This window comes from Danio rerio, chromosome 1, assembly GCF_052040795.2.
Source record: "Danio rerio strain M-AB ecotype USA chromosome 1, GRCz13ab, whole genome shotgun sequence".
NCBI classification, from domain to species: domain Eukaryota; kingdom Metazoa; phylum Chordata; class Actinopteri; order Cypriniformes; family Danionidae; genus Danio; species Danio rerio.
The window spans coordinates 17,760,312-17,783,126 of record NC_141021.1 but is presented as its reverse complement, the minus strand read 5'-3'; the positions used below and the strand labels follow the sequence as shown (position 1 = coordinate 17,783,126).

General features: G+C 37.3%; 2 long non-coding RNA genes across 2 annotated transcripts in view; one reads left to right on the top strand and one right to left on the bottom strand.

The window, feature by feature from the left end:
- The window catches only part of LOC147846759 (uncharacterized), a 1,232,122-nt gene that overhangs the window by 538,313 nt on the left and 670,994 nt on the right, over positions 1 to 22,815 (bottom strand). The window lies entirely within an intron of this gene.
- On the top strand, positions 3,598 to 5,998 carry LOC147846770 (uncharacterized). Its single transcript, XR_015476496.1, has 3 exons — positions 3,598 to 5,168; positions 5,247 to 5,626; positions 5,684 to 5,998. It is a non-coding gene; the product is annotated as an uncharacterized LOC147846770 (long non-coding RNA).

The window sequence follows — 22,815 nt, the reverse complement described above, 5'->3', positions numbered from 1 at the left end:
AGGTAATTATTTTGTTTGTGAAACAGTACAGATTAAGCAATCCATCCGATTTATTAATGATTTATATTAAAATTGAATGTAATAATTTGTCCATTTGCTAAATACATCTGCCAACAGTTTTCTCTAGCATGAGCTAAAACCAACTGCAAATGTAAACAATGCTTTTCTTACTCAGATTTTTTGTCTTGTTTCTAGTTCAAATATCTAAAAAAATGCTTAAACTAAGAGGCATTTTCTAGACATGCAAAAAACATTGCCTTGTTTTAAGAAATAATATACCAAATAAGTCGTTTTTTACTTAAAACAAGCTAATTAATCTTCCAATTGGGGTATAAGCAAAGTAATTTTATGTCCAAAAGAATTACAAGATTATTTTGTTTACGCCATTGACTGATTTTTTTGCTTGTTTTATAGAAAGGGACTTAATTTTGGCATATTATTTCTAAAAATTATGGTCACACTTTATTTTGATGGTCCATTTGTTGAATTTAATTACATTGCATCTACATGTCAACTAATTCTCATTAGATTATAAGACTGTTAGGTTGGGGTTAGGGTTAATGTAAGTTGACATGTACTTGCAAATTTTCTTATAGTCAGTTAAATATCTGTTGAAGGAGCAGTATCAGCAGATATTAAGCAGACAGTCTACTAATACTCAAATGGACCATCAAAATAAAGTGTTACCAAAATTATTATTACCATTAATAATATTATTATTATTTATTATTATTATTATTATTATTATTATTATTTTTTATTTTTTTTATTATTAAAGAGCCCCTATTATGGGTTTTTGAAAATGATCTTTCTTGCAGTGTGTACCCCAGCGCTAAGTGAAATGAAAACATCCAGCTGAGGTTTAAAACATGAAAGTGCACCGTGATTAAACCTATTGATTCATTAATGGAATATTCGACTCTGAGTCGAATAAATGAATTATGTTGGGTTCAGATCTTTAGCTTGAATGTGTCAACGTGGATATGGTACATCACCAAATATGAAGTGTTGGATCCTGTAAAATGTGACTGCGCCTTTCACTTCCAACACTAGTCGAGCTCGGGGGATCACTGAACTGATCATGACACGAAGATGTTCACTGACAGATGGAGATTCGGCTGCAGGGAATAAAGGGTTAAAGTTCATTTTCACAGCAATACCACAGCATAGCCATTCTAATGGTGTGTTTGTTCCTGCCGTTTTTCAGATTTTTGATGCAGTAACCTATGCAGCAGCGCAAGATTTGCCGACCGTTTGCTATTAAAGGAAGGAGCAGCAGAGACTATTATGTATGGGACTTTGTCATACTTTCACAGGGACTGTTACAGTTCATATAGACCAGTTTCTTCTTCATCCTCCAGATCTTAACATGAATTAAAATTGTAGTCTTGTTTTGTGTACAGTTGTTTGCAAAAAATATGAGTTTAATTGTGTGTTGTAACTTGTAATCGCTCTATGCGACTTGTAATCACTTAGCTTTTATATATCAGTGCTTTTACTGCATCTCTCAGGTTAAATCTGTATGGGGCTATTCACATATTGGATCTAAAACCATGCTCCTTCCTTTAACAATTTAAATGCGTTTCTGAGCTTGTGATCCTCTGCCGTTTGTCTTTGCTATGGCCACCGGCGCAGCCAATTTTCAAAATAGTTAAACTTTTGCCACTGTGGATTAATTCTGAATGTGTGTCATTGTTATTACTTGGGGTTAGGTTTAGGAGTAGAGTAATGTGCTGGTGTTTAACTGCATTGTTTTTTTGTATTTTTGCACTGGACTCTCACATACTTTGCGCTACTTCATAACCATGGGGGTGTTTCTCTCTGTCTTACGCTGAACCCAGTCGACCAATCACAACAGACTGGGTCATCAGACCAATCAGACCAAATTAGCTTCGCGCTAAGGAGTGGTTTGGGAATAAATGTATCGCTGAACGAATCATATGAGAGTCGACGGGATAATTATGTTAAAATAAATGCATATTATAAGAGAATGAAAGTGTTTTTTGACCTTGCACGCATATCAGACTGTTGTTGGAGACCCCCAAAACCAAAATACGACCTTTTATAATGCAAAATAGGAGCTCTTTAAAACCTATTTTTCCTAAAGTTATCCATCTGGTTCTTGGATCTGATTCTGATTCTCATGCATCACACACATTCACTCTCACACACTTACCAACTGTCCAGATCTTTTACTGTATTCTTTCATGAAGGTGGAACTTCAATGGATGCTTATGCCATATTGAACATATTGCATAGGTTGCAACTATGAAAATAAACGCTACCTTCTTCATCAAACCATCGAGACACACACACATACACACACACACACACACACACACACACACACACACACACACACACACACACACGCACACGCACGCACACGCACACACACGCTCAGCAGGTATAAAAGATAAATGTGAGTGAATATGAAATGTGTTCATGGCAGAAGAGAAAGGAGGGGAAAAAAAGTATCAAATATTAAAGATGTACAGGAGTCTGTAAGAATTCTGCCACTAAGATCAGACAGTGAGTGCTAACACAGTAACTCTGTCTGTCAATCAATGTCTGTCTGGGACAGGAGAGGACACACAGCTGGAGACTTGTTACAAATCCTACAGGGGAACTGCAGCTAGACTAGTGCTATGAGGGCTGAAAACCAATACTAGAGTTTTACAGGTGATATCGATCCAGTCTCTGTGTCTCGCTGTCAGGAATCATCACTTTGGGAAGTTTTATCTCTCAAAACGAGTCACACGTAAAGGACCGATCTGTTAGTGACTGGAGTTACAGAATACATACAGCACACACAGAGAGAGATACAGAGACAAGGAGATGGAGAGAGATTACTAAATATTTAACCTGCCCTAAAACCCTTAGGATTGATAATGCAAAAACCCCTGAAAGATTCTAAGCTGGAGAGTCTACCAGCAATTTGGCCCCACCTTTTAACTCTACTTTCTGCTATTTAACTTACTTTCTATTCTTTGTGTGTGTGTGTGCGTGTGTGTATAAATATATTATATATAGATACATCTAAAGTACCATTTAAAAGTTTTAGGATTTTTTTTAAGTATCTTGCATTTATTTGTAGCCAACTTACTGGAAAAATAGTAAGGTTGTAAACAGGGCCAGGCGATATTGCAAAACAATTATCCAACCCAAGCTCATTCTGGAAACGTAGCCCCGCGGATGTTTCTGGAGACCGCGATTTACGTGGCCGGAGGTACGTAAAGGCCGCGTTTGTTTTTTTCGAGCGAACGCTGCGGGGCGGTGTGGCGCCGCTCCGCCCCTCCTCTTCTTGCTCGCCGGCCGACGGCTCGCCTCCGAGTGGAGGGCTTTCCCGATGCAATCAGTTTGTCCGCCTAGCTCACAGCATTGCATCGGCGGAGCGGAGGCCCCGGAGGAGGAGGAGGAGCCAGAGCCGGCCACGGTGGACGACGACCTGGATCGAGACCGGGGAACAGCGGGTTCCGGATATCAGGCGAGACGAAAAACGGAATACGGAAAATGAGGGCGAGAACGCGGTGGGATCCGAAAACGCGGTCGAAATCGAAGACGAGGGCTTTTGCTTTTTTTTTTTTTTCTTTTTTCGATCCGGCGGCTTTACGCGCAAGAACGACGCGGGCGCGAACGCCGCGCGCTCCCGAAAGGCGCCCGCCCGAGACGCGAAAAAGCGGTCCGCAGTAACGTCCGCGGGGCTACGTTTCCACAATGAGCCCGGGTTGCAATTATCACAATATCATGTTTGATATCATTCATTTTTAATGATTATTGAATATTTTTTAACAATCTATTAAGGAATATTAGAATTTTTTTAAACAACTTTATTTTATTTTACCAAAATTACTAAAGCAAATAGTTTTAAAAGTCAAAAACAAAACTATTTAAACAAAATATCTGTATCAAAATATCTTTATAATAAAATAAACATAGATGTCAAAGAGACTCTTAAATGTAAATAAATATTGTTACAAATAAAATGTTACAGGCGACGCAGTGGCACAGTAGGTAGTGCTGTCGCCTCACAGCAAGAAGGTCGCTGGTTCGAGCCTTGGCTCATATGGCGTTTCTGTGTGGAGTTTGCATGTTCTCCCTGCATTCTCATGGGTTTCCTGCGGGTGCTCCGGTTTCCCCCACAGTCCAAAGACATGCGGTATAGGTGAATTGGGTAGGCTAAATTTTCTGTAGTGTATGAGTGTGTGTGTGAATGAGTGTGTGTGGATGTTTCCCAGAGATGGGTTGTGGCTGAAAGGGCATCCGCTGCGTAAAAACATGCTGTATAAGTTGGTGGTTCATTCCACTGTGGTGACCCCGGATAATTAAAGGGACTAAGCCGACAAGAAAATGAATGAATGAATGTATAAAATGTTACAAAGTGTGTTCAATGGTAACGTGCAAATGCTGAACAATTAAAGCAAACTTTAAGGTGCAAATAATAATAATACAGTAAACATCAAACTCTGTAAACAAAATATATTATTTTAATCAAATCTGAGCTTTCAAGTAAAGGAACTAACCATCATTATTCAAATACATACTGCTGCATTACAAATTGTGAAGTTGGATGACTACAGTACCACTATGCTAAAAAATCTTTCAGACGGGGTGTTAGTACCTGGGATGCAGAAAAAAAGAAACCCAAAGGTCACTCTGGCGACATACGTCCTTTTTTATTCACAATCTCCTCACTTCTGCTAGCCACCAGACTCATTTTTGCGTGTGTTGTTATTCTGACCTAAAGTGAAAATTGTGCTCCCCTGCCATCTTACTGAAACTAGGTGACCATCAACCATTTTCTCAGAGAATGACAAACGGACAAACTACTGATACAGCTCCGATACAAATTTATGGACAAAAGTAAAAAGCACAGCAGTGTTTGCATGCGCTGTGTTTGTATTAGGTAATTAGTCTGCCGTTATTACTGAAATGCATATATTCAATTAAAAGTTTGAAGCAGACTGGTTAGTTCTACATGAATTGTGGTGCTCTTGCAGAATTCCAGCCTGATCTCACAAGGAAACATAAGTCTTTTAAGTTTTGTCAGTTTAGTAGCTAATTCGTACGATTTTAAAAAGGAGGCGTGGCACCCAACCCAACCCCACCCCTAAACCCAACAATCATTGGTTGATGAGCAAATCGTACTAAATTGTACGAATTAGATTGTACAAATTCATACGAATTAGCCACTAAATCAAAAAGTTACAAATTACCGTGAGATTGCAATAGTTGTTTTCAACTAGGTACGCCTGGAAAATGCACATGCTTAACATGTTCACCGCTTAAGCAACATGTGCGCATCGCTCTCATGTGTGTCGTGCAAGTCACGTGCATCCATTGGAAATGACAAACTTACACCCTAAGCTTATTTTTATTCCCTCCAAGGCTTGCGCTCAGCAGCCACATTTTAAAATAATTTTAATTTAACTATAGTGCTTCATACCAAACTTTTTAAAATTGATTTTGACCATGTTGTTGGGTCAATAAATACTGATACCGATTTTATTGCCCAGCCCTAGTTGTGAACCACAATATAAAACAGCTATATATGTATGAAAAGTTAATTTTACTGTTTAACAATAACAATAATGAAGATAAACAATGAAAATAATTGAAAATGTCTGTAAAATGCATTCACAGACACATAAATCCTCACTGTATGTATGGGGACTTCCCATAGATGTAATGATTTTTAACATAAAATTAATACATAAAGCATTTTTACATTTTTCAAAATACTTAATGCTGTGTGATTTAAATGTTTTTCCCTCAAGGGGACCAAATATAAATAAATTGGTAACACTTTACAATTACAGTACATGCATAATAATGTATTAATATGTAAACTAAACATGACTTGATTATAAAATAGGGATAAGGTGCGCGCTAATCATTTAATAACAACATGAGTTACAAAAATTAATGTGTGAATAACGGCTACCTTAATTACTTGTTAATACATGTTGTTAATCAATGTATTACTTAACATTTAAGTGTGCTAATTACTTTATACTTCTTTACTATTTCAGTTGTGTTCAGAACTGCGAAACTGTATTTTTTGAAGCATATTGATATCTTTATGAAAAAATACCTTTAATTTATTGATGGAAATATTTTCCACATTTTATCACTTGCCTGTTATAAAATTTAGTTGGATTGAAGGGGGGTGCGCAAAAGTTGAAGCCGCATACCCGTCAGCAAATGTGCAGTTGCGCCCCTGACTAAAAATAGCTTGTTCGGTGAATTTAAGCAAAACTTTTTCACAAATATTCAAAATACATGAAGATTAGACTGTAACAAGCCTTTTCCCTAATTACAGCAAAGTCTTTCTTTCTTTCTAAAGCCTTTTAGGAATAACCTGATCTGTGAAAGTCTCATTAGCTGTTAAACAACACTTACTAAATAATGAGCTAAACATCATCAACAACAACAAAAGTGCTTTTGTTTATGTGCAAACAGTTTGGACAGATTCTGTTTCAAAATATTCCTCCTATTGTCTTAATTCTCCTCACCCCCCTGCTTTCTTTATGTAGAAGGAAATCATGTCTACACACAGCACACAAAGTGATTTGTTTGGTTCTAGTTCAGTGGTTGACTGTATTAGAGCGCTGACCAGAACACCTTTGTTTACTACAACTGTGATGATTAAATGTTTCATCCCAAACACGAGACGAGCAGAGATGGCGAGGGAAGTGATTACATTCAAGTGGGTCACAGTGGCTCAGGAAAAAAGACATTTATCTTGCGTGGCAGAACAGTCTCTCTTTCTCACTGAAGGTTGTATGTGAGCACAGTAGGCGATCGAAGGGTTTCTGACACGAGACAGATGGTGCTGTGAAAATAGCCTTTCTCAGATCTATTCAATGATAGTCTTTAGCTCATCTCTGGCACAGTATGTTGTAGTCATGTTCAAGCTGGAAGGCAGGTTCATAGCTTGCTGTACATATTCGGGATAGAAGTGCTCCGGTTTCCCCCACAAGTTCAAAGACATGCGGTACAGGTGAATTAGGTAAGCTAAAATTGTCCGTAGTGTATGTGTGTGAATGATTGTGTTTGGGTGTTTCCCAGTGATGGGTTGCAGCTTGAAGAGCATTTGCTGCGTAAAACATATGCTGGATAAGTTGGCGGTTCATTCCGCTGTGGCGACCCCAGGTTAATAAAGGGACTAAGCCGAAAAGAAAATGTATTATTGAATAAATGAATGTGAACAGATTGACATTTTTCTGATCCTATAAATGTGGTTATTAGTTTTGGAAAATATAAAGAGATGTTTTATGTAATTTCAATCTGTGAATTTGTGAAATAATGTGAATTTAAGTTTAAAGTGAAACACACACACACACACACACACACACACCTATATGTGTATATATATGAGCAATATCACACGAGTAACAGTGTGATATGGCTGTATATCGGCACTGGTGGAAGGCATCACCAGTAATATTATATAATATAGTCATATTGCACTGCTACTCGTGTGATATTGCATTTATACAACAGTTTAACAGCTTAATTGTGTATATACAAAACAAAACAAAACACAGAGAGTCTAAAAGCCATTTTGTGTGAGGAACTACTTTCTTTCGCCATTCCTTCACATCTTCATCTGATGTCAGAACAGCAGAAACCATTGCTACTTCACGCACATTATTTTAGATCTAGTATTTAAATTATTCTCTCGCATAATGTCTAACATTATAAGGCTAAATGGTATGAAATGTCATCAATCTACAGATATTTCCCAGAATTTATTCTCTGTTGCAATCAGGATTTCACAATAATTAACCCAGAAAACACTACCCAAAATACAAAAGAGAGAGACCGACTGCGAATGTCACTTACCTGATATAAAATGATTTGTTCAGCTGTAGTTTAAAACTTACGCTATGAAAATGCTGTTTTTCTCCCCTTCAAAATTATACATATTTTAAAATAGGCATTATCCTTATAAATAAACTGCATAGTTGCAATTTAAACAACTACATTCTTGTCTAAAAAGCCTCGAAAATACATTATGCTGTCCAAGATCAGCAATATTTGTCAAACTGTAGAGTTCTAATGATCTGAATCAGGTGTGTTTGATTAAGGAGACATGGAAAATGTGCAGAGCTGGTCATACTGCAGTAATCTGGTTGTGAAACATTGTATTATTTGACCAGAATGAAACTCTAACATTACAGTTCATTCTGACTCAAACAGAAAAGGCACACAAGTGCACCGTTTTTGATAAATCAAGACTAATATAACAATGCTTAAAAGTTTCTTTAAACAGTTTTTAACCATTTCTGTACTGTGAAAATACACTTGACCGTTGAAGATGGACATGAATGATATATCGTGACATGTTTTACTGATGTTGATTTCTCACAACTGCTATGCCAACACAGTCTTATATTATATATATTTTAATACATTCAAATGTACAATAAATCTCCTTAACACTTGGGAAATTACATCTGTCATGGGATTATTCTTTGATATTTTTTGCGCTAAGGCTGGCTTTTTATTGCTGTTATATTCTGAACAATTGCTGTAATAGAACAACACCAACAACAAAACATCCTCCCTGTATCATCCAAAAAAAAAGAAGCACACACTTCAATTCAATTCAATTCAATTCAGCTTTATTTGTATAGCGCTTTTACAATGTAGATTGTGTCAAAGCAGCTTCACATAAATGGTCATAGTAACTGGAACAGTGTGGTTCAGTAACTGGAACAGTGTGGTTCAGTGTACTGTAACACACACAACATTAGCTCTACAACTAGGTAATTACACGATCACTTCATCATCAAAAGTTATCATTTTTATGTGAACTACCACTTTAAGACTCATCAATACTGATGTATACTGACAAACTCATTGAGGCTTGAAAATGAAATACTATTGAACCCAAGCAAGCCAATAACGTTAGCATCAGCATTCTCCATTTAAAATACAAAAAGTAGTTTGAGTTTTTGAGATTTGCCACAGCTGGATAAAACTGTAGACTCTTTTTTTTTTTCTTTAAAGTGCTAATATGATGGTAATGTGAAGAGAACACTAAATAATATGTTTGATGTTGCTTATCAAGTACACGAGGTACTATCAACATTTCTAAATTGAAAATCTATTCTGCCAGAGTTATCAGCACTGTGCAGCCAACTGTAACCCGACTATAATGTTGTACAACTCCCAAACATAATTTGTTGTGAAATATCCCTCATTCACATATATTTCCATTCTGTGTTTGTTAGAAGATCCTTTAGAGGTTTTTAGAGGATCCCATTGTATCCCTTTTCTGCATTTTGTTTTACAAATAGTGGCATAATGTTAACTTTTATACAAATGTTAGTTTAAATAAATGTTAAAGCTGCATTGGGTCAACCGGTGTTTTTTAAAATACTATTGGTTGGGTTTAGGGAAGGAGAATGATGGGTCAGTCGATCGGTCAGTCAGTCATTCAGCCAGTCAAACAGTCGACAGTGGCCTCTGGGGGATTTACACGAGAACAGCAGGCACGAATGGCACTTGCGAGAGAAATTTGAGATCTCAAAAAGTGTACACAGTGCCCTCTGGTGGATTCACAAAAACTGCAAAAACACGTAGCTACTGGGAAATATTTGGCGTTCTCCAAAAACACCCACTTCGAATGTTATCACTCGATTGAATGAGGGTTATAAGTGATTATCAGCTGATAGATTTTGGCCAGTAGGGGCCTGCTGGGCCTACTAGTAGGCTCAGAAGGCTGTTATTATCCATCCACATGGTTAATCAGCTATACTAATAGAGAAGACTCCGGATCCAGATCTGTTTTTAAATTACTGTGATGGTTGAGTTTAGGGTTGGGGTAGGGGTAGACGTTAATAAAATACAATTAATGGGAATTTTTTAAATAAATATATATAATTCTCGTTAACTTCCGGCCACAGCCGTATGTGATCTATAGCTGATTACCCATGTGGATGAATGATTACAGCCTTCTGAACCCACTAGTAGGCGCAGAAGGCCCCTACTGGCCCATATCTATCGCTGATAACCACTGATAATGTCCATTCAATTGAGTGATAACATTATGTTTATAGAGGTACGTTTTCAGAATGAGTCTGGGTTGGAATAACAGGTAATAAAGTTGGAAATAATGTTCAGTTTTTTGCACAGTGATCATTTTCCTTCTTTAGACCTCAGTGAATCGTTAGCAGCTGTGGGTAGTAATGATTGGTATACAAATGTGTCTTAATTAATAAACCTACTTGGTATTAAATTAATTGTGTTGAAATATTTTCATTACTCATTCATTTTCTTTTTCAGCTTAGTCCCTTTATTAACCAGGGGTCACCATAGCGAAATGAACCGCCAACTTATCCAGCATATGTATTACACAGCGGATGCTCTTCCAGCTGCAACCCATTCTGCAAAACATCTATACACACTCATTCACACACACACAGACACACACTATTTAGCTTATTCAATTCACCCTTTAGCACATGTCTTTGGACTTGTGCGAGAAATTGGAGCACCCGGAGGAAACCCACGCGAACACAGGGAAAACATGCAAACTCCATACAGAAATGCCAACTGAACCTACAGGCTCGAACCAGCCACCTTCTTGCTGTGAGGTGTACGTGTTACGCACTGCACCACCGTGACGCCCCCCCCCCCCCCTTTTCATTACTATGTTTCATAATTTTTTAACTTTCTGTATTTCTCATGCAATCTGTCATTAAACTGAAATCCTACTACTTTTTGTCAAGTTTCACAGTTTATCAGTAACAGTTAAACAACTTTGGAATTCAAATTTTCCACATTTGTTTAGGAATGTAAAAGATAGTATACCCAAAAATGAAAGTTTACTTACTATTTACTAAATCTCAAGTAGTTATAAACTTTTATGAGATTTCTTTTCTTCTATTTAACACAGAAGAAAACTAAAAGCTTGTAACCCTTGACTTCCATAGTAGAAAATACAAATAATACACAAGTCAATTGGCTTTCTTCAAAAATTTTTTATTTTGTGATCAACAGAGGAAAGAAAGGTTTTGGACAAATAAATGGCGAGCAAATTATGATGGAATTTTCATTTTTGGGTAAACTATCTAAGCTTATTTTTTGTTTTTCATGGTAAAGTTAGATTTTTTTAAAAAGCACATCAGTAATGAAATACTGTATATGCAACAGTAAATCAAACCAAATTTTAATACTAACATTTTACATAACATACACAAATCATGAGGTACAATCCACATTTTATGAAGATGAAGAACCTCCTTTCTCAAACCATCTATTTTGCCTTTCAGTTTCCATATTTGGAGGTAGGTGGCACCATTATACTGAAGATGAACCGTCTGTGATTATTACACAGGGCAGATGTCAAGTGGGTGAATGCCCTGCAAGTGTACCATGAGCAACAAAGGAGGAACTGAATCATGAATCATACACTGAACTTGCCACAGTCTTTTCGAAAGATACTGTTTTGTGTGCGAGAAAATCACTGGCGTGTCTGCAAGAGTTACTTCCACATAGATGTATTCATCTAAAGGCCCAGTGAACCAAATAATACGAAAAAGAATTAGAAAAACAGTGAGGTAGAAAAGGGAGGACAGAGAGAGTGAGAGAGATGGAAAAATGAGTCAAAGATGAGAAGATGTATGATAGAATGACAACAGTCCCAGTATGCACTTGGGCAGTCTTCTAAATACAGGTGACGGTGAAGAATCATACATATAAAACAGACCGGGATGCACTTCACTCCCATTCCAGCTTTAAACAGAAAAATAATACCCTCTCAGTCCCTAGACATTATAATAGAGAAGCCAGGAAGCTTTACCTCTTTATATCTCCTGGGCTGGCTTCTTCAATCAAAGATTGCTTTTATTTGGAGGAAATATCCTCCCCCTTCTGAAATAACGCCTTTATGCCCTGCTCTTATGGGCTTGGGTAGGAGGATGTGGCATTGCTTTAGCATATGCATCTGCTGGAGCCAAGAGATTTTCGACGTTACAACATGAAAGCTGTATATGTGATATAGTTGCGGCGGTCACACCGCGATGCTTCGAGACTCAAAACAACCCTAACGTGCTTCTTCAGCGTGGGATTATGATTTGGAAGTCAAATTTGATCACAAAAGTTTCTCCAAGTTTGAAATTGCACAAGCGCATTAAACAGGGCTCAGAGGAGCAATATTTCACGCCACATGGTGGTTGTTCTTGATTTGGAAAGTACTTTTGACAGTTTTATGGCTACGAGGAGGGAAGTATACATGTTTCTATTAAGTTTTGGAAAGCAGTTGAATTAAAAGTTACTGAGAAGAGACACCTTTGCATACTGAACTCTTTCAGTCTTTGTCAGAAATCAAATTGAAAACAGGTTTGCATTGCTTTTGTAAGCCATAATTCCATGCAGTTCAAATAAATATCTCTTCTTTGGGTTTTTAAAGGTCACGGAAAGTGCACAATTCAAACAACAACTTGTAAAATAAATAAAATAACAAATGGCAATTCAAAGTTGTATTATTGTGTGTGTGTGTGTGTGTGTGTGTGTGTGTGTGTGTGTAAACAGCAAATGAAATCTCTCATTCATCCAAATATGTTATGGTCTTGATACACTGAGCGAGTGGCTGGCTGTCAATTGCCACTTTCTCTCAGACAACTGTGAGCCAGGGCTTAAAACTGGCCGAATGGGGTAAATAGCCTCAATGCCTAAATCAATCTGCATTTTAATGACATTTTCATTAAAATAAATAAACAAATAGAAATCTGTGCAATTGCTTGACTAAGTAATGTTTAGCATTGCTCATAAATCTGTAAAATTTACAGCCTCATACAGATCCCAATCCCTATGGGACCACAATCAGATGTCATTTCACAACCTTGCTTTTGAACACACAAAACTGTCTGAAAGAGTTTTGAGCTGCAACTTGTTTTAATTAATGCTGGTAGCTTGATATGAAAACAGAGTAAATTCATATCGTTGCAAACCTTCTTCTCAGTCAGGTCAACACCACCTTTGTTCATAACCCCTCATCAAACCCTAATTATCCACCTTGAACCAAGTTATTCAGTGGAACAAAAAGATCTCATCGTTGGCCTGAGGAGGTCCCTAAAGATTTTAAAGGGTCATGAAACCGCTTGTCATGTCATGATTTTTCCAAGTACAATGCGATGCTGAATTAACAACTATGTTAATCCAAGATCATAATTTTTATTTGAAAATGTAATTGTTGCCTATTCCCTACCTATAAACCTAACCATAGCTGTAAATTATTCCCAAAATTAGAAAGAAAAATAATTGGATAGCAGTGCATAAACCTAAACATAAGCCTAAATTTAACATAAACTGTAAATGTATGCCTTAATTCTGATTGGCTGAATGAAATGTTGTTCCATGATCAATATAGATGGAAATGTTGTGTTAATCAGGTTGCTGTATAACCCCCCCCCCACCCCCCCCCCTTCTTTCAGCATGCATATGATTTTTTGTAGTCATTAAAAAGTACTTAAATGAGTGTGGAAGGTTTCAACCAGATGATTGGGGAGTGGACACAATAATTTGTATAATTAAAGTAATTTAAAATATTTAAATATTTTCCTTATTTTGAAATTTAGACACACACACACCTACTTTAAAGGACAGAAATTTTTTGGAGAGTTTGAAAGTCGTGTCTGTCAGCGTTTGACTGCAGTGTCAATCGTCTCACAGATCAGCTGATATATATGATTTTTAAACTATTCAGTGTCTGTGTGAACACTCTTGTAAATTGGTGATTGTTAGAGCCAATCATAGCTTCTGTTGAATATTTGTGGCCAATCAGCAGTGTTCAAGAGTCCACTCATCGGCACTTCAAAATGCAAGCTGGAAATGCTCCTATTGTCACATTTTTATACATTGATGCGTAGAAGTTGGTCCTTCTGACAACATTACCAGCACCATGACGCTTCATGAAAGTCTAACTACTCTGTGCCAGTGTGTGGTCTCACAGCTTGATCAAATAACTCAGAAGCAACTATTTTCATAGTCTAAAACTCTAATAACAGGTTACAAGGTTTTGTACCATAATATAAAACAACAACTCAGACAATATATCACTTTAAACTATTAAAAAAAATGATTATAAAATTCCAAAAATAAAATTTAAATCCTGATTATTTTGAAGCCAAAATGTAAATATGAAATGTATTTACGAGTCTTGGTCGGGCTGCCTCATATGAGACATCATTTATAGCAATGCGAGTGCGCAAGCTGCACCAACCAAATGGTGTGTTCTTTCATAACTGAAAACCCAGCAGAAAACAAATATTTCACAAAAGTGGAGTATTGACAAAGAGTATTGAACACCGATTTGTACAACTGTGGCAACAGTTTGCTGTACAAACTGATGAGATTGGTTTTCCTCCATATTTGTTTTTCTACGCTGAGTTTCTACAGTATGAGTTCTTGTGTCTATGGAATTGCAACTGTGAAACTGGAGAAAGAGGGAAACACGTCTCTGAATTGTGAATCATGGGTTTACCTGAGAGCAAAGACAAAGGGATATGCCTACTGACATTTTCAGAACGAACCCCCAAAGCACATAAAGTACATCCAAATGTTTGATTGATGTTCAAAATAATAAAATACAAAAAGAGAGCTATAAAAAAGCCTGCAACTTTCCAGCAAAGATATTTGCATCCTGATGGACGACAGACATGAATGAAATCCTGGAAAACAAAAGGGCAAACTCTGACCAAAGAGAGGAGAGTTTACTTGGTAGGAAAAAAAAAATCCACTTTGGAAATGTTAGCTGAACCAAGAAAAAACTGCAACATTGTAAAAAAAAAAAAAAAAAAAAAAAAAAAAACATTGTGTCTGAAATCACGTGTTTCCCTACTATATAGTATGCGAAAAACAGTTTGTGTGAATTAATGTCTCAGAACTCATAGCATCCAAAAAAAGGAGGTAAAAGCTATCATGATGGCCTGCTAGGGGCGGATGAGCAGATGATCAGCATGAATCATATTCAAAATACAAAGGCACTGCGTTTTTTTTTTTACAGTTTCTTTATATGCAGGCCTAGTTTTGATTTGTAGATTTGTCTGTCAACATGACACCTTCTGATCCAGACAGTTTTCCCTCTCATGTAAGTACTGAATATATGTTTTTATTCCATGCAAATGTCAACTTGCCCTGATTTCCCCCTGATTTTGATAAACTTCTTTCTTTCTAAGTTGTTTGTGCATTCTTGTATTTTTTACTACAGTCAAAAATGTTTCTCTCCAAAAAAAAAAAAAAATTCTCAAAAATGCAAAAAATGTAATGTAATGTTTTTTTCCCTCATTTAAAATACACTCACCAGGTCACTTTATTAGGTACACCTTACAAGTACCGGGCTGCACCCACTTTTGCCTTCAGAACTGCCTAATCCGTCTTGGTGTAGATTCAACAAGGTACTGGAAATATTACTCAGGGATTCACAGTTACTGTAGATTTGTTGGCTGCACATCTATGATGTGAATTTCTCATTCCACCACATCCTAAAAGTGCTCTATTGGATTGAGATCTAATGACTGTGAAGGCCATTTGAGTACAGTGAACTTAATGCCATGTTTAAGAAACCAGTCTGAGATAATTCTTGCTTTATGACATAGAGTCTGATCCTGGTGGAAGTAGCCATCAGAAGATGGGTAAACTGTGGTTATAAAGGGATGGACATGTTTAGCAACAATACTCTGGTAGGCTGTGGCATTGTCACAATGCTCAATTGGTACTAATGGGCCCCAAGTGAACAGAGAAAATATCTCCCACACCAGTACACCAACATCACCAACCTAAATCATTGATACAAGCCAGGATAGATCCATGCTTTCATGTTGCTGATGCCAAATTCTGACCCTACCATCTGAATGCCGCAGCAGAAAATCGAGACTCATCAGACAGGCAACGTTTTTCCAATCTTCTATTGTCCAATTTTAATGAGTCTGTGCAAATTGTAGCCTCAATTTCCTGTTCTTAGCTAAATGGCATGGCACCCGGTCTTCTGCTGTTGTAGCCCATCCGCCTCAAGGTTGGACATTTTGTGCATCCAGAGATGTTCTTCTGCATACCTCGGTTGTCACGAGTTGTTATTTGAGTTGCTGTTGCCTTTATATCAGCTTGAACCAGTCTGGTCATTCTCGTCTTCATCAACAAGGCATTTGCACCCACAGAACTGCCACTCACTATATGTTTTCTCTTTTTTGGACCATTCTTTGTAAACCTTAGAGATGGTTGTGCGTGAAAATCCCAGTAGAGCAGCAGTTTCTGAAATTCTCAATCCAGTCCAACAATCATGCCACATTCAAAGTTACTTAAACCTTAAAAAAGTCACTTAAAAAGTCACCTTTCTTCCCCATTCTGATGCTCTGTTTGAACTGCAGCAAATTGTCTTGACCATATCTACATGCCTAAATGCATTGAGTTGCTGCCATGTGATTTGTTGATTAAAAACTTACGAGCAGTTAGACAGGTGTACCTAATAAAGTGGCCGGTTATATATATATACATATATTTTTTTTAATGTATATGTGTGTATGTGTGTGTGTGTGTGTAACAAATGTACATTCTCTGTTTTTACTGCAATGGTCACATCCATAATGCTGGAATTGCTCATCTGAGTTTAAGCGATTGAATGTAGTCTTTGGAATGTGTTCAGTCAGACTTCTTAGCCTAGAAGCACACAAAAACACAAAGCGATGCCACAGTTAGTTTTCGTTGTCAGTTAAGTGTGTCTTAGCCTTAATGGGCTGGTCAGTCATTCATTTTTATACGCCACCTATTGTGGTAATGTAATCCCTCTGTATGCAGCCATGGCACAAAAGCTGAACGTCTTTTATCACATTTTAACCAGCTTCATTACAGGTGACAGATTTCACACCCAATCAGTGTAATTTGTGGCATAATATAAGGTGACGGCTCCTGACTGCTCTGAGGGCATGACTCCTTCCCCTCATTTTATACGGAGGTCTCAGGAAAACCAGCTTGTTTTAACACCATGCAATGCAAATGACCTCACTATGAAAGTCTGGATATAGAGGTAAAGTTCTGTATGCATGTATTAGGAGGCCAAAAATCCCACAATTTTTAACTGACAGCAATATTCAATGTTGAATGAATCACACTTTCAGTATTTATTTATAAATTATCCTGACTATTTCTTTTCTTGCTTCTATTTCATAATAGTTTGTTGGACGGCCCTGAGAAAAAAAACGGTCAGAGAAAATGCACATATTTTAACATTCCATTAACTGTTCATTTTACAATTTAAATGAGTCTGACTCAAAGAAAGAGATGCCAAGGCTGTTTCTGTCAATAAGGCTGTCTGGTGCAATGCCACACAAAGCTCTTTTTTTACACCGCCGTATCATAGAATATTCCTGAAAAGACAAGAGTGGGTATATATAGACTTCACATTTAAAAACCAAATGAGAGTTAAGTTTATTTACCGAACACAGGTGATATGTGCTTCTTTATGTGTTTGACTATGAATAATGAGGTGTAGTCTTCGCACTTTCCTGTTCATCCTGAATATGTAAATGGTGAAATCTGTTAAATGAGTTCCATCCGAAAACAGAAGTTGAGCCCCGAATGAACACAATGAAGCTGATATACTATGCATTATGTGTTTACTCAATAGTTTTTCTTCCTCCGTCTTCCTCTTCCAGTATCAGAGACTGATAGCACTTGACATTGTGCTATGTACCTCTAATAGCATTTTTGCAAACTCCAGAGTTGTATGTATTAACAATGTAAAAAAGGGACACATTAAGTATTATGATTATCATTTATTGAAGATTATCAATTAATGAAGATTCACTTCCTCACAGTGACATGCACAATATTTTATCATTTGTGACAGTTTCACCACAGTGCATAATTTGTAAATGTATACATTTTAACACTTGTGTACTGTTGAGGATGTTTTCATCGACTCTGAGGTGGTTGTGAGGCTTAATTTGGTCACTACTTTCTCTGTTTCAGCAAATGGAATGATTTTTGGTGACTAATCTTATATTGACACACATATTTTGAAAAATGCTTTAAAACTTTTTCAGCTGTGTGCAAATTTACTACCCTTCCGTTAAGTCAGTGGCTGTTTTTGCCCCATTGACTTCCACTATCACAACATTTTGTGATTGCAAAGCATTGACACCACATAGTCATGCATTCTTGATTGTTGATGGTTTTAACTGTTGTTTTAAAATAATTGGGTCAAAGAGTTAATATTTGTAATTTGTACAATGCACGAGATTTAATATTTGTATCACATTTCCATCTCCATGTGTATGGAAAGTAAATTTGCATATGTATTAAAGTAAAATTGCTAAGTACCTCACAAGGTACAGCAGGGTAATAGTAATGAGGAGCACTTCTATTCAATGCTATGTTATTTTCAGACACAAAAAGTCATTAACCTTTTAGACACACTAATCTAGCATTTGATATTTAGAGTGCTGTAATATGATAATAAAATGTTATATAATTTTAAAATAAAAGCAACTATTTTTACACAAAGTGTCCCAAACCTTTCATTCTTTGAATTATCTGCTAAATAAGTGGATCATCTCCTAATTCTTTCAAAATATTCCAATTCTTTCAAAATTCCAACAAAAAAATTAAACTTTACTAAGAATTACAATTACTAAATTACAAGTATGCGCTTTAAACACTGTTAACATCATAAACAATTATAGAAAAATAACAAGAAGCACATTGAATTAAATGTGAACATTTTTGGTGTAAAACACTGCGTTAATATTTTAACAATATATATATTGTTTCTAAACAACTAATCACATGCCAGAAACTCAATGCATTTGGGTATTAAGACATGGTCAAGCTGCAGTTCAAACTGAGCATCATAATAGAAAAGAAAGGTGAATTAAGTGACTTTGAATGTGGCATGGTTGTTGGTGTGGGCTGGTCTGAGTATTTCAGAAACTGCTGATCTACTGGGATTGCTGATCACGCACAACCGTGTCTAGCGTTTACAGAGAATGGTCCGTAAAATAGAAAATATTCAGTGCAGTGTGCAGCAGTTCTGTGGGCGGAAATGCCTTGTTGATGCCAGAGGTCAGAGGAGAATGGCCAGACTGGTTCCAGTTGGGCCCATACCAATTGAGCATCATGTCAACTCCACGGACTACTTGCCATGTCATAAAGCATGAATCATCTCAGACTTGTTTCTTGAACATGACAATGAGTTCACAATACTCAAATAGCTTCCACAGTCCCCAGATCTCAATCCAATAGAGCACCTTTGGGAAATAGTGGAACAGGAGATTTGCATCGTGGATGTGCAGCCAGCAAAGTTTTATCAACTGTCTGATGCTATCATGTCAATATGGACTAAAATCTCTGAGGAATAATTCCAGTACCTTGTTTATTCTTTGTCATCTGGATTAAGGCAGTTTTGAAGGCAAAAGGTGGTCCAACCCAGTACTGGTAAGGTGTACCTAATGAAGTGGCTGGTGAGTGTGTACATACTGTAAAAATACACATTGTATTACACATTATTAACACTAATTACTGTATATATACTGCAAATTGCTATACAACAATGTACAAATGAACAAGTTCAGTACAGCAAGCACACATCATCTAGAACTAATTAGAATTTCCAACTTAAAAAAGTGCAATGAACCGACCCGACTTCTAAATTTTACAGACATACACAGTTACAATTTTGAGTGTGTGAGGTCACACACATTATTTTAAAGGACTAGCAAATAAGTAACATCAAGACATAACACTCCTCTAAAGCTCAGCCAGAGGAAAATAACTTTAAGTTGGAGATATGCCACATCTGCCTTAAAATAATAAAATGCAGCATAACACAGTCCTTTGCATCCTAGAATCCAAACAAGCAATTCTGAAATCCACTGGACTTATCCACAAATCCAGCTTGGAATCCCCCAGGCCCTGGCTTTGCTTGTGGAGAAAGCACTTGATTATTTGTCTTTTAGTGAGTGCACGCTGAGTGTACGAGTACAGAAATCAGAAACAAGCCTGTCTGTTATTTTTTCCGCCGAATCTGCTTGTTACGTTGTGAAATTTTGTTCTCGTGTCCAAACCTCTCATCTGAAAACTTCTCATTAGTCATTACACATTAAAGCAAATCTTTTATAAAACCATGGTGTAAACTACAGTCTCTGTATACAGTATATGCTGCATCCCAGACATCAATATTTTAAAAATTTATAAAAGATTAATCACTGTTTGGCCATCTGAGAATAGGCATGGATATAAACATCATGATCACAATTTTCAACCGTATTTCAGCACACTGTAAGTGCATATTTGTGCCATTTGTTGTTCTCTTTTGGCATCTGATGGTTGTTGATGCGCGATGTCAGATTTAATAAGCAAAAAAAAAAGTGACTTTTATTAGCATTTTTAGTAGTTTAATGTGATATATTGTCTCGGTTTATATTGAATATTATGGTACAAAAACCTTATAATAAACTGCAGTACATTTTCCAACTTAGGCACATTCTGAAAACGTCGCCCTATACTGAATACATTTCTGAAAACCACGAATGATGTAGCCTGAGGTACGTATTGCTGCATTTCGTCTTTAAAACGAACGCTATGGAGTGGTATGACGCTTTTCCTTTTCATGCAGCTGACCGCTTACCTCCATGTGGACGGCTTTTTTGCTCTTACCAGTTTGTCCAGTTGCTTGCCATGTATGTCGGTGGAATTGTGAAAGTGAAGCGGAGTTGACCGCGAGTCCGGTCAAAGAAGGGTTCCAGAAAGCAGGTAAGACAAAAACAAAAGTCAAAAGATCCAATTAATAAGTAAATAATCGGGTGAGAATGTTGTAAAATTTGAAAACGTGGTTAAAATCAGGCGTCTGCGAGGGTTTTCTTTTTTTAAAAATTTCTTTTAAAAACACTGTCGGTTGGGTTTAGGGAAGAAGGAGGGTGGATCAGTCGATCAGTCAGTCCGTCAACAGCAGCATTTGGTGGATTTACGCAAAAAGGACAGGCACCAATGACAATTTTAGAAAAAGTCAAGTTTTGAAAAAGTATCCACAGCGGCCTCTAGTACATTCGCAATAACAAAACGGACCTCCTCGGACGTATCTGGTGCTCTCCAGAAATGTATTTAGGGGAATATTTTACAGACTTATTTCATTCATTCATTCATTTATTTTCTTTTCGGCTTAGTCCCTTTATTAATCTGGGGTTGCCACAGTTTAATGAACCGCCAACTTATCCAGCATATGTTTTACGCAGCGGATGCCCTTTCAGCTGCAAACCATCTCTGGGAAACATCCATACACCCTAATTTACACTCATACTCTATGGACAATGTAACCTGCCCAATTCACCTGTACCGCATGTCTATGGACTGTGGGGGAAACCGGAGCACAAGGAGGAAACCCACGCGAACACGGCGAGAACATGCAAACTCCACTCAGAAACGCCAACTGATCCAGCCAAGGCTCGAACAAGCGACCTTCTTGCTGTGAGGTGACAGCACTACCTACTGCGCCACCGCTTCGCCCAGACTTATTTCTCTCTATATTATTTCCTTTACATTATATTATGTCAAACTACTAAAATGTTAATAAAAAATCACATTGTAAACTGTAGATTTGAAATAATATACACAACAGCAGATGCAATATTTGTTGATAACTATAAACCTAAAAAAACAGGCTACTAAAAAGCGATATAATGACTACGTTTACATGGACGTCAGTAATCTAAATATTTGCCTTAATATGAATAAGACAATATTATGATTAAGGTGTTTACATGAGTTGCTTTTTGAAGGTTCCTTTTATGATCCCGTTCTACACGTCATAGCACATGGTTCGACCACGATATCCACATTTTCTTTGAAGTTTCATGTAATTCTGGGTGTTTTATTTCCTTTTTGTCAACTTTAAAGGGCCATGAAACCCCCTCGTTTCAGCAGGGTGTTTTCACACCTCTACTTTGGAAAAAGTCAGAAAAGTGGGCGTGTACAGCTCTGTTTAGGGGGGAGTGTCGGAGGAACTAAAGTGGGAGGGTGTGGGAGTGTCTATTTGGGCAAGCGCGAGTTTTAGTCAAAATACTCACACACAGGAGAAAGAGATGGTGTTTAACCTACATGGACATCTGTAGTGGAATTATTTGCCAAATTATTAAATGGTGGACTTTAACTGCAGTTTGGCTCTTTCATTCAGGGAATTCATTCATGCCCCTCGCGACAAACGAGATATTTGATTCGAGGAACTGCTGTAAGCGTGTATTTTTCATGCAATGTTTGATATCGCACGGCGAATGAGAGAAAAAAAAGCTCTGCATTTTCCGGAAAAAGATGCACATGGCAGGTAGTGTCAGAAAGCCGCGTGTGTTATTCCGGTCAAAAAATGCGGTTAAAAACCCTACACGAGGTTAAAGTTTGGTTGTGGTCCTAACATGTTTACACTCGGTGCAATAGTTAACCTAGTTCGATACGAACAAACTGAATAAACAAAGAGCACTGGTCGCTCACTTACCAAATCTGTAGAGACAGGACAATCACCAGCAACTAGAGCCGCGTCTTTATGAAGAGAATACTACAAGCGATTCCAGATCTCAGCGTTTGCAGATGAGAACAGCTCTCAGGTAAACAATAATCCTCCTTAGACACGTAAGTTATTGTTGTCGAGCGTCGCGTACACTGTTAATCCACACGTGAGTCTGAGCTCTCACAGAGAGAAAATGAAAACAAAACTTAACTGCAGAAAACTATAAAAGCAACACTTCACGCTTGTTTTGCCAACACAACGTGGCGTCTCTGTCGTGTAAATACGGTGACACTAATGAATATTAATGAAGT